Here is a 13,000-nt window from a genome sequence, read left to right as displayed (position 1 = left end):
GATGAACTCTAACGATCAATTTTTCCTTAATTTATTGATAACCAAGGTACGACCATTGATCACCCCTAATCAGAAAAAACTCCTAGGTATGACTGTAGGAATTAATTTCCCAATTACATTAATAACTAGAAAAACCTAACCTTAATCAATAACACGCTACGAGGGTTATTTAAATTACATTGCACGTTCCCCTAATGTGTAAACACACCAGTTGCCACTAATATTAATCAATCCAATAATTACGGATTTAATTGACTAAATTGGCATGAGATTAATAAATCACATTGAACATCGGGCCATTGACATCCAATTAATAAAATAATCTCATGAAAATTCAAGTAGACAACGTGTAAATATTAATAAATTAAAGAACGCGTGAAAACTAATTAGATCTCACAGATTTTCGGGACTGCACCGTTGAGTTGATCCTTGACTAAATGAAAGGCTTAGCCATGACGCATAAATAAATCTCTATGCAAATTAATGGATTGTAAAGGCATTACGTTTTTTACTAGAAAGTAAGGAATAAAAGATGTTTTTTCCGTTGAAAAATATTCTCGAACAGTTGGCGCGTAGTTGACAAAGGGAAGGAAAGGAAAAACTAAAACTAAAACTATCCTAAGAGCTAGTGATAAGAGCCGCCTATTCGTCTGTTTCTTTTTAAAGCCAAAGATGACTAACGCCTTTCCTATCTTCCGTGGTCCCCACAAATTAGCCACAAGCCCGCCGAATTCTTCTTGTTTTCAAGCCTCCGTGCGTTACTTTCTTTTTTTAGTCGAATGACTAGTGCTCACTGCTCACTTTTCCTTGTCCGTGGTCTCCCGCGGGATTGAGGAAGCTGGGTGCACAAGGTGGGCCCTACGAATTAGGGGGCCAAATTCTCCAAAAGAACGTTCTGCCGCTCCAATCCCCTGTCACTTCTTCAGCCTAATCCGTTTCTTTCTCCCTTGTGGGCCAGGTCCATGGGACTTTTTTGAAGTCTCCCGCTTGTGGAGTAAGTCCCCTTTTTTGTAACTTTTTACTCCAATTCCTGAAATTAATTCCAGATACCAAGTATAAGCAGATATCGACGATTAACATAACATTTGACAGGAATAAAAAAAATTAATAATAAAATTGCTAACAAATAATACCCTATCATTTCCCTAGGCAGCCCGAATTCAAGCTTATCCAGCTGCAAATGACCTTGAAATTGATATGGGCAGCAAACAATTTCGAAAGGCCGAAAATCCCTGTTGGATGATTTGAGCTGTGATTGTTGGGCTTCTCAGAAACCCGCACCGGCATCAGTGAGGGGCACCTATAAGTAACACATTTTGAACGAATAGACTGTAATTTCATTGGGACGAAGACCGTGCACATTTCATTGGGATTAGCTCACTGATGCAGCCATAAGTTTTTGGGACTCTTTCGAGATTCTACTTGGCAAAAAATAATTTGATGCATAATCTTTTCAACTAACCAAAAAAGAATTTGATCATATCATGTCTTTCTTAAAACATCGCAAGTTTTTGCCAAGTGCTGGGAGCTGGGGATGTTATGGTCGTCAAAGTGATCCAGAAAATGCAGTTGCCCTTGAGAAGATGGCAATTGATCATCGTGATCAGCTGCTGAACTTACCTTGGCATCATCCTCAAGAGAATTGGCAAATTGAGGTGGAACAAGATGCCAAACCTCATAGGTAGTAGGTACCTTGTAGCTTATTATTCTGTTAATTGAGAACAATGGACAAAATTTCACAAACCAATTTCAAAAGCCTCAAAATTATTGGGAAAAGTGAGCATATGATAAAGGGTAAAACCCCAGCACTAAATCACTAAATTTCAATTAGAAAACGGTCAAATCTGCATGGTGAATGGTCAAACCAGACCACTAAATGTGACTGCCTCGATTATTATCAGTGCATCCGATCTGAAAATTGATTGTCCGCATCCAATAATTCTGTTTTTTTTTTTCTCGTTTATTATTTTGGATGAAGAAAGTTTAGGAAAAAGAAAAAATCACTACACTAAAAAATAGAAGATGTTACAAGCGCATTTTTCAGTTGCTTACACGAATGAATTCTTAGGAATCACGCATTCATGGGAAGCTACTAGTAGCAAAATTTCAATGCGAGCTTCCTCTGTACTTACAATTCTTTTCATTTTATCATTCAACCCAATCCTCCCCTTTAAATTTAACCATATTATTATAATGTGTCAGAATTTCCATAACTTGACAAGATGAACTCTGAAAATACTTTTGACACTCTTAATCTCGACTATATTTAACCATTTTCCAAATATATCTACATATCTATGACAGGATCTCGCTCGACAGTTAGGAACAGAAGAGGTGTAGAAAGGAATTTTGAGCTCGACACCTCCAGAACCAACCTTTTCCACTTTTTATTTGCCTTTTGAGTTCCTTTACCTCTATCCCCCTGTTTCTCTAGTTTCTTTTTATCTTCCACTGCCTCATGTACTACCTCACTCTCCTTGCCATCCAACATCTCCCTGCCCTCACCCTTTTCTCCATCAATCCACATCAGGTCATTTAGCTCCTCTACTGTTTCCTCCTCAAGGGCTGCTTCTGCTTCTGCTTCTGCCCTCCTTCCCCCCCTGTTGTCCTTTTGACCTCCTATATCCCCTCCTCCTGCCATCCCTGCTGGAAATGGAGAATTGACTGAAACTACTGCGGGTTTTCTTACAGATGTATTGATGGCTAATATTACACACTCAGACAAGGCTTGATATATCATCATTAATCAGTATTAATGGATTTCTTTATGAGTCGAGTATAAGCCTCAAAACAACTTAAAGTAGTCCAATTTTCTTTCTTTTTTTTTCCGTATGAGTGAGCTTCGGGTTGCCAAAACCTGGCTCATAAAGCCAGATTAACAGCCCTATATTATGTATTAAGTTTGTAGTGATAGCTGTTAAAAGGTAACAAACATGTTCAACGAGTAATTAAATCGCTCTCAACAAACGCTGTTTGCCCGCCCTCCACCTTAGATTAAATCATAAACTATATGTCAATTATATATATATATATATATATATATATATATATAATTTCTAATAGGAAAAGGGTGAGATTTGAAAAGCAAAAAAGAGACGGAGAGTTAAAATGTAGAACCATTAATTTTTGGGGCATCAACCTAACCATATTACTACAACTAAATCATAAATCACAAAAGTGATGAACTTATTACCTTATTATAGGGGAAGAAGGTAAATATAGAAGACCAATTACTAAGTTACTCTTTTAGTTAGATACCAAACATATGTTCTGCAATGTAGTTTAAAAAAAAAAAGATAAAATCAACATGCAAAGAGAAAACCAAATGTACAGCATCAGAAACTAATTGTCCTTCATAAGCTTTCCAACCATACAAACCTTAGTAAACCAGTCAAACACAGCACTTTTTTTTTATTTATATTTATATATAATAATAATAATTTAAAAAAAAAAAAAAAAAAAAGCAGGCTGAGATTGACTTGACATGCATGGCGGCAAAGTGATAGAAACTGAAGCATGAAGTACGCCTATAAGACTCTGTCGGGTGAGCCCATGACATGGACATGGGCCGTGGACCATTTCTAAAGGCCACATTATGTGTAGGGCGTATTTGAGAATTGATTGTCAGCATCCAAGGATTTTCTTTTTTTTTTCTTAATTATTTTCTTGGATAAAAAAAGTTTTGGAAAAAGAAAAAAATTATCAAATTGATAGATAGAAGATACGACCAGAGCATTTTTCGTCGCTTACACGAATGAATTCTTAGTGATCACCTAATCAAGGGGAGCTACTAGTAGCAAAATCCTAATAGAAGCTTCCTCTATCGTAAGAGCAGGGCAATTTTATTTACGAACTATCTTGGTTATTTTTTTAAAAAAAATTATTGTTCTAATGTGTTAGAATTTTACCTTTTTTAAAATATTTTTTTGTAATAGGAAAAAATTGAGATTTAAGAAATAGGGAAGAAGTTAGATGTGGAATTTTCCTAACTTAACAAGTATGAATTTTGAAAATACTCCTCACAATTAGGGATAGTAATGGGGCAAATGTCCGTAGCGAGAGTGATGGAGTGGGGGTGGGGCAGGAGATAGGGTGGGATGGGGGGGTTTTCTTCCACCCACTCTTAAACGGGGCGGCGGAGAATACTTTTGCCCCATCCTCCGTCTTGTCCCCCGTATTAATTAATCAAATATAAATAATATGATTAATACATCTATTTTTTTCATGTTATGTTCGGTTAAATTATTATTAGCAGCAATAATATTAGGTTTTCCTAATAATAGTGGGTCCGTTTGGATTAGCTGTTTTTGGAGTTATTTTTCAAAAATAATACTGTAGCATTTCATTTTTGAAATACAAGTCCGTTTGGATTAGTTGTTTTTGGGGTTGTTTTTCAAAAACTATATGAAAAACTTTTACTGTAGATTTTTTTGGATCATTTTAGAGGTATTTTTAAAACATATTTTTTGAGTATTTTTATAATTTTATATTTATATGCATTTATGCATTTATAATACATTTATAAATATTTATAAATAAATATATTTATATATTTATATAAAAATATATAAATGTATTTATATTATGTATAAATGTATAAGTGTATATTATTATAAATGTATAAATTATAAATGAATATTATATAAATGAATAAATTAATATATTATAAATATATATTAATATTATGTATAAATGTATTAATATAACTAATATAAATGCATAAATGTAAAATTAATATTATGTATATTAATATAAATGTATATTATAAATATACATAAATATATATTTTGTATAAATGTACATTTATATAAATGTATAATATATAATATATAATATATATTATATAATATATAATATTTATATAAATATATTATAAATATATAAAAATATATTTTAAATAAACTGAAATATTTATAATATGAATAAATAAATAAATAAATATTTAATATATAAATATATATAATATAATTAATATTAATTATAAGTATTATAATATTATGAATATGGTGTTTATATAATATTTCAATTTGTAATATTTATTGTATATTTCATTAGATAAATATTTATATAATATATAATATAAAATTTTCAATTTGTATAATATACATAATATTGTATATATATAATATAATATACATAATATAATATATTATACATAATATACATTTATACATTATTACATATTATGTATATTATATATTATACGTAACATTATTATACACAATAATGTAGATAATAATGAAAGTACATTAATAATGTATATATTATAATGTAATGTACATAATATATTATGTATACAATATTTATACATTTATGTATACAATATTACATATTATGTATATTATACAATATTATGTATAATATTAATATATATCAATATTTATATAATATATAATATATAATATATAAATATATAATTTTCAATTTGTATATTTCAATTTATATTAATAATATATAATATACATAATTGAAATATACATATTAAATATGTATATTTGGAGTTGTTTTTTATATAATGTTTGGATGCGTTTTTTGAATTGTTTTTGAAATACACATTTACTGTAGCATTTGGAATGTGAAAAACAATTTTTCAAAAATAGAGGCAAAAACAAAAAATCAAAACGGACCCAAATACTATTAGTAGTAATAGTGGTGGTAATATTAGTCTTTGCTAATAATAAAGATGCTAAGAAAGAAGAAAATAATAATAGTGCTAAGAAGGGAGAAAAAAAGTGTCTCCAGGAGCACTGTGGGGGGAGCGGAGGATTCTCGTTTCAAACTCGTCCCGATGTCATCCTTACTTGCACTACTAACCTCGACTATGTGTAAACTTTTGAGTGAATGGCCTAAAAGGTCACTAAACTATTAAAAATGACACCCTCTGGTTACTAAACTTTTTTTGTGGCCGAAAAGGTCACTAAACTCGCAAAAACTCTCCAGCGAAGTCATTTTACCGAATTTCAGCGGTTCCTCATCCGATAACAGGGTCAATATGGAGCGGAGGAATATAGTAAAGGGGCAAAAATGTCCGAAAGATTATTGGAATAGGTGAAGCCATAGATTGTCTCAATCCCAAACCCTCATTCCGCAGGAAGGCCCGTAATGGCGACCTCTAACACTACCCTCCTACCGCCACTTTCTCCACCGTCCTCCGACTCAGATTCCGACTCCGGCACCAGTTCCCGCCAGCACCAACACACTGACCTCTCCTCCACCATCTTTAAATCCTACCTCGAACTCACCGGTCACCAATCCTCCCCTCAACATCAAGACCTGATAAAGATCCAATCGTTCCTTACTTCCTCTCGCTCTGGGGCTCTCTCATGCCTCATATGCCTTGAACGGATCAAACCCACCGATCCCACCTGGTCCTGCTCCTCCCGCTGCTTCGCAGTCTTCCACCTCCTCTGTATCCAATCCTGGGCCCACCAATCCTCAAATCTTGCAGCTGCACGGGCTGCCTCACGCGCCGCCACTCTTAACGATGACACCCTCCGCTGGCATTGCCCCAAATGCCGGATCGAGTATCCCAAATCGCAGACCCCCAAGTATTACTATTGTTTTTGTGGAAAACTCGAAAACCCACCTCATGATCCCTGGATTTTACCTCATTCTTGTGGAGAAATCTGTGGTAGGCCGTTGACATACAATTGTGGGCACGAATGCTTGTTGTTGTGTCACCCAGGGCCCTGCCCTTCGTGCCCGAAATTGGTTAAAACCAAGTGTTATTGTGGGGCTAAAGAGGACGTGAGACGTTGCGGGTTTAAGGATTTTTCTTGTAAAGGCGTTTGTAGAAAGACATTAGCTTGTGGAAGCCATAGGTGTGGTGAAATTTGCCATGATGGTGACTGTCCGATGTGTCGCAAAAAAGGGGTTTATAAGTGCCAATGCGGGAAGGTGGAGCTGGAAAGAGAGTGTTGTGAGAGGATTTTTAGGTGTGAAAATCCATGCCAGAAGTTGCTTGGCTGTGGGAGGCATGTTTGTGAGAGAGGGTGTCATAAAGGTAATTGTGTTGATTTTAGAGCAGATTCCTGGTTATCAAGATTCAACGAAGGAAAAAGGTTGACCATATTTTGTTTGACATTTTTGCCCATTTACTATATTCCTCCCCTCCATATTGACCCTGTTACCGGATGAGAAACCGCTGAAATTCGATAAAATGACTTTGTTGGAAAGTTTTTGCGAGTTTAGTGACCTTTTTGGTCACAAAAAAAGTTTAGTGACCGGAGGGTGTCATTTTTAATAGTTGAATGACTTTTTGGGCCATTCACTCTAAACTTTTTCCAAATCTAACTTTTATGAAGGGATTTTTTAAATTAGGCTACAGGGTACATCTCTCGCGTATTGTTTCACTCGTAAATTTGGCAGCCTTTTGCTGCGGGTCACCAAAGTGAACAAGACTTGCTTCCTCCTGAGTCTTCGCTTTGTCTTCTCATAGTTTTTTGCTAAATCGCTTTGTCTTCGCTTTGACTGTGATTGGTACCTTTTTTACGAAGACCGTGCATATTTAATTAGCCATGCTAATTAGTTCATCCCCTCCCAAACAGATCGACTGGTTTCCGCAGTCCTTTCTTTAGGACAAGTCACTGGATCGATCCTGGGAGAGCTAACGCGCTGTGAACTTTGGGCGGGGCTCTCACAGCCGCAGGAAATTAGTCGGCCTAATGGTTCCAGACATCCATGTCGATAAAATAAAAAAAAAATGCTACTTAGCTGATTGACACAGGGACAAGTTTTTTGGGGCTCTTAATCTCAAGACTCTCCTTTGCCAAGAATATATTTTTTGTATAATTATTGTTTAAATTAATCTCCAATATACAAATAGTGTATATATTTGAGAGTGTGCACATTATCACCATTAGATATATGATAATTAATTTAAATCTAAATTTAAAATTCAAATTTTGTATATATATCATACATCCAACTTAATAATGTATAAAATATCAGTACATATAAGATTAACTCAATTTGTTTAGTGAACTAAAGAAGGCTTCTGATTGTGCCATTTAGTGACCTAAAAGAAGGTCTTTGATTATGCCATGTCAACGACAATGGTTTTACTTCAATTTAAAATAGCTTAGACCTTGTTTGATAATCCAATTGAATACTTTAATTTAATGGATTTAGATCTTAACATGTTCAGAAATATTTGATAATAAAAAAATCTGAATTAATTAAGTGTCATTAAATTTTTTAGATAAAACTTGCTCTAAAAAATAAGTAATAAATCATTCATTTGTCATTTAATGTAATATATATTCAAATGTATCAGATTTAGTATTTAACAATTTAATAATTTAATGAGTTCAGATTTAAGATTTTAATTTTTGAATTTCAATTTTATCCAACCCATTCTAAGATTAAGAATTCTTATTCGCAAAAGAAGTGCCGCAATTCTGCTACTATAAAAAATTAGAGTCTAAAAATTAGAGTCTAAATCCGTCCACACCTACAAAATTCTGCATTTACACTTGAACCAATCTTGGAAATTTCTGTCCTCAGGTGCGAGGAAACTCTTTGCTTTCTCGGAAGTGGACGTGGCCAGCCTCTTTGAAAAACTTTTGTGTGGGTCTTTGCTTTCTCGAGAAGACCGTGCACATTTCGGGTCATTTTGTTTGGGTGGAAAAGATTTTCTATATTTTTTGTTGTTTGGTTGTCAATTTATTTAGAAAAATAATTTCTGACAGAAAATAATTTACACCCATGGGAGGAAAATAACTTCCTTATCTATCATTGTGAAGTTATTTTTCGCTGTGTGCTTCATGATGCTTCCAGCTCCATGATGGCCAGACCGCCGCTACATTTTTCAAGATACTCCAGATCCAAGCTACTAAACACACAACTGTTTCCACAGATCCCCCATTTATACTTCCCATCCAATTAAATCAACCTCAGCAACTAAAAATGGGAAGCAAGAAATACATTATCAGGACTCCACCCAAAAGTTCCTAAAACCCATCAAAACTGGGAACATCAAACTAAAATAAACGCCTCAAGTACCAAGGTCTTTATAAACTTTGCTACTATAGATTCTGTACAAATACTCTCAATTGCATCATTTATACACCATAAAATACAGACTTTCTGCATTTACAGGGTTCAAGTCATCCATTATCCTCCTTGCAGCTAAACTGTATCAACGTTGGCTAAACCCATCAAGCAAATTCAGTTGTCTAGGGAGGTTAGCATTTATTGCAACTCTTACCACGAAGAAATATCTTTATATTCTCCTGTTGAGACACCTGCTTTTCTTTTCTTTGTCACAGAAACAGCGAGTAGACTGCTGTCAACAGCAGTAGTAGACTTAACCTGCGAATTCCTTGCTTTCAAGTACTTCCCTACACCACCACCCAAACCTTGACTCCCTGAAGTTACAGTCCCTGAATTGCTGTACCATGAGCCAACCTTATCCTGAAATGCAAAGAAATAAATAAGCCATTTAAATAGTAGAAGTGAGGGAATAAATACAGACGCAAGACGAGCAATATCAGATCCAGGACTAACATTTTCTTCTATCTTCAGCATTGTTCTCATTAGTACTCTTCTTCTCGCCCTCTTCATCAGATTTTCACTTAATAACCAAACACTGGAAAATTATGGGGGAGAAAGTGATTTTCTAGGAATATGACTTCGATGGAAAATATTTTTTCTAGGAAAAAATTTTCAGTCCAACGAAACGGACCCTTCGTTGGGGTTAATTTTATGTACAATCTATATTTAGTGAACCAAAGAAGGCCTTTCTTATATCATGTTAAAGAGGATCGTTGACTTCATTTTAAATTGACTGACCAAGATTAAGAATCCTTACTGGCAAAAAACGTGCCACAATTCTGCTACCTTAAATAATTGGAGTATGTTTTTGGCTAGTAGTATCTCGTCTCCTTGACCAAAACGCTTGTTCTGTCCGCACCTAAAATTTCTTCGTTTACACTTGAACCAAAAAATTTCTTCGTTTACACTTGAACCAATTATATAAAATTAGATCATCACGTGGACCCATTAGACTTCGAAAGGGCACTTTCTTTGTTTTTCTCAGAAATGGGGGTTAGAATAACATGACAGCCAGCTTTGAAAAATTTTGTCTGATACTTCTCTAAAAATATTGAAAATTAGTTGGTTAGAGTATAATTTATCGGTGTATAATTGAGTGAAATGGAGTTTTGGTAACTAGCCTTTAATCCTCGAGCAATTATGGTATCCAAACTTTGGACTAGAGTAATTTGGTACCTTATGTTATAACGTTTAGCCACATTTAATATACGTGACCGATTTTTTCAAATTTCTACTAGAAAAAGTCACGTGCTGTCACATGTCCGGTAATGAAATTGTAAAAAAATTCCATGTTTGGGCCTATTTGAAGAATTTTGAAAAATTGCTGCTTCAAACTCTTTTTGAATAAACAAAAGAATGAGGAATTTTTCATGTTTGTTAGTTTCACAAAATTTTCAGAGGATTTCCATAAATGTTAGATTAAAATAAGAATATAAAAAAAAAATTGTTATGTGTTTGTTTATCAAAAAGTGTTTGAAGAGGGAAAAGAGAGCTTTGAGCGTATATGATTTTCTCGATTCGGTATTTTCTTAGGTTAATTTATTTTCTTTTTAAATGAGTCATCCACATTCTATTATTCCTTAAACCAGCCACCAAGTTGGTAGGTTATTTTCCAAATTTTTTTTACAATTTTGTTGTTGGGCATGCGACTATTGGTGACTTTTTTCAGTGAAAATTTGGAAAAATCCATCAAGTGTACCAACTATGATTAACTATTATAACATTGGGTATTCGATTTATTTTCATTTAAAGTTTGGACATTAGAACCACACAAAGGTCAAAGTTTGGGCATGAAAACTTCATTTTACTCTTCTTGAATTTGAGATGTTAAACCAAGCCATATGCTATGGAATTTTTCCAACAGAGTACGATTGTACTTCGACAAATTTTAAATCTGAAAGTCAATTACCATACTAAAAAAAATGATCATGAACCAAATAGTCTTGTATCCCTATTAATACGTCTGCATTAAAGGGCTTGTATAAACTCTTCTTTTGTTAATTAAGGCTACTTCAGTACTGAGTTTCTGACTTCATTTCTCATATGGTTCTAGTTTAGACCAATCCAAAGTAATTTAGAAAAACCTTGATGAAAACTTTTGGACCAGGAGAAAGGGAATGCGAAAACAAAGAAATATTATACATCAATTTGATTAACAGGATTAGGCAATAATGCAGTAAAAGAATCAGATAATTCAAGCTCGAGGGAATTCCCAGCCGTTTGAATGCATTCATTGCATTGGATCCATTTAACCATCTGTTCAATCAAATTTCATTCCACTCACTTAATTGCACAGCTTGGCTTAATTGCTCAATTCCACAAGCAAGATTATACAAAGAATTAGTTCTGACGTTTCAATCACTAATGAAGTACGAGCTATATTTGTGATCCTCCGCAACCAATAGAAATTAATTAATCCATGTGATGAAAGATGGTAGATTACCTTGTTAATCATGGTGTGAACTCTTAATTTAATTAGCAAATTGGATCAACGTCCGCTAATCATTCTTTTGCAAAAACTTGTTCAACTGGTGAAGGTCTCACCCACAAAATATTATTGTGATGATTGAAACAGTATTATTATTATTTTATTGCACGTTTTATTGGTAGGATAACTTATTTTGTCTCAAGTTGCAATGCCATCTTTAAATACATGAATTGTTTCACCTCAGACCTGCTAGTGTCACCAGGCATGGCAGAGTTGTACCTCCCTAAATAAATTTTCTAATACAGGTTTTTCTTTCTTTTATTTATTTCTTTCTATACAAACATGGCCAGCTATTTTGGTGCTTAGTTGATGGAAAAAGAAATCATTCCATCTGTGGAAGTTGTCCTCGAAATTGGGATGGAGGTGATATGAGTTCTAAATCATAGTACAGGTCGTGGGGTAGTGAATTATTTGGAATAATTTTTTGAATAAAAAAAATTGTAGCACTTTTTTGATGTGATGTAGATGAAATATAAAGGTAATTGAAAAATATGTTGTTGATATAAGCAAAAAAAAATATACAAATAATTTACAATCCAAACAATCCCAATGTTGTTATATTCTTCGTCCAGCTCAAGTGTGTCGAGATAGAAAAAAATTATTGTAATAATTTTTATGATGCAATGCACGTGAGATACAAAAGTGAATAAAGAACATGCAATGGCACTAAAGACAAAAATATATTTAAAATGGCAATATTACCTAAGGTCTATGAATATTTTCTCAGCCCTTCCCCCTGATTCACTTAATTTGGAAGTACTAAAGACAAAAATATCATAAACAATCAAAATTTTAGAAAAATAAAATTATAAAACAAAAAATATATGTGACAAAGCGCTAACAACACGGCTAATTACTCAGAATATCGTTGTAAAAAAGAAAAGTCGGACGTTTATGGCTCTGACAAGGGTTGCTGCAAATCTATGGCTACCGGGCGGTGTTAGCCCGGCAACCAAAAAGGCAAAAATTTTTTTTAAGCTTTGACACAGCCCGGCAGCAGAAAATTTTTTTTTTTTTTTTTTAAAGTCCCTGGCTGCTGGGCTGACAAGGCCCGGCAGCCAGGGACTTTATAAAAAAAATCTGCACAAAACCTGCTAGATCGATTCTTAAAGGAAGGGGTTGAAAATATTCAATTTCTACTTACTACTACTAGTATTTGATCCATTGATTTTATCTCTCTAATATTTCAGCACCTTTCCATATAGTGAATCTCTTCATTCTTTAATTAATTCCTACTTTGCCTCTTACTAACTCACTTCTATGCCCAATTAAAGATTCCACAGCTTGTGGTTTAATTATTCTCGTTGCACATGATGATGATATCACTTGCATGAATTTCTTCCCACTCCTTTGTACCATCTGGAAACTTTAGAATTAAAATAATTTAGATATTTTCACACCTCAAGTACAAAAAGGAGAAACTAAAAAAAAAAATTATTAAAAAAAGAAGAAAAGAAT

This window comes from Coffea arabica, chromosome 11c (assembly GCF_036785885.1).
Source record: "Coffea arabica cultivar ET-39 chromosome 11c, Coffea Arabica ET-39 HiFi, whole genome shotgun sequence".
NCBI classification, from domain to species: Eukaryota; Viridiplantae; Streptophyta; class Magnoliopsida; order Gentianales; family Rubiaceae; genus Coffea; species Coffea arabica.
This window is presented reverse-complemented; position numbering follows the sequence as displayed.